Source organism: Arachis ipaensis, chromosome B10, assembly GCF_000816755.2.
Source record: "Arachis ipaensis cultivar K30076 chromosome B10, Araip1.1, whole genome shotgun sequence".
Lineage (NCBI taxonomy): Eukaryota > Viridiplantae > Streptophyta > Magnoliopsida > Fabales > Fabaceae > Arachis > Arachis ipaensis.
The window spans coordinates 11,851,867-11,852,405 of record NC_029794.2 but is presented as its reverse complement, the minus strand read 5'-3'; positions in this window follow the sequence as shown (position 1 = coordinate 11,852,405).

Sequence of the window (539 nt, the reverse complement as noted above, 5' to 3'; positions counted from 1 at the left end):
TTTATGTTGTGTTTGAAACACGATAAAATTATAATTTATTTTATTCTAAATTTAATTTTTTATTTAATTTAAAATAAATAAAAATAAAAATTCAATTCATTTGTAAATTTTTTAGATTTACATTATAAATAAAGTCAAATTTTTAAATTTTTTTTCATCATTCTAGAAGTAAGGGGGAAAATAATAATTTTGTGATATTCAAGAATTTGATTATTAAAAGAATTATGTTGTGTTAATATTGGAAATTAAAGAGACTAAGAGTTTATTTCAAAAGCAATAGTATTGACTTGAAATTATTCATAGATGAAGAAATGTATAAATTTTGTTAGCCACAACAAAAAAGATAAAGCTCAATAAGTTAAGTGAGGACAACAAGAACTAAAGAGTCATTAAAATTTTAAATTTATTTAACTATATTTAAATTTAATTTGTTGATAGAATTTGTCAAAAGATTTTATTTTAATTTGTTTAGTAATACTTTTAGGAGTTTAAAATTTTAAATCAAATATGATCTAATTTAATAAAATTAAATTTGATTT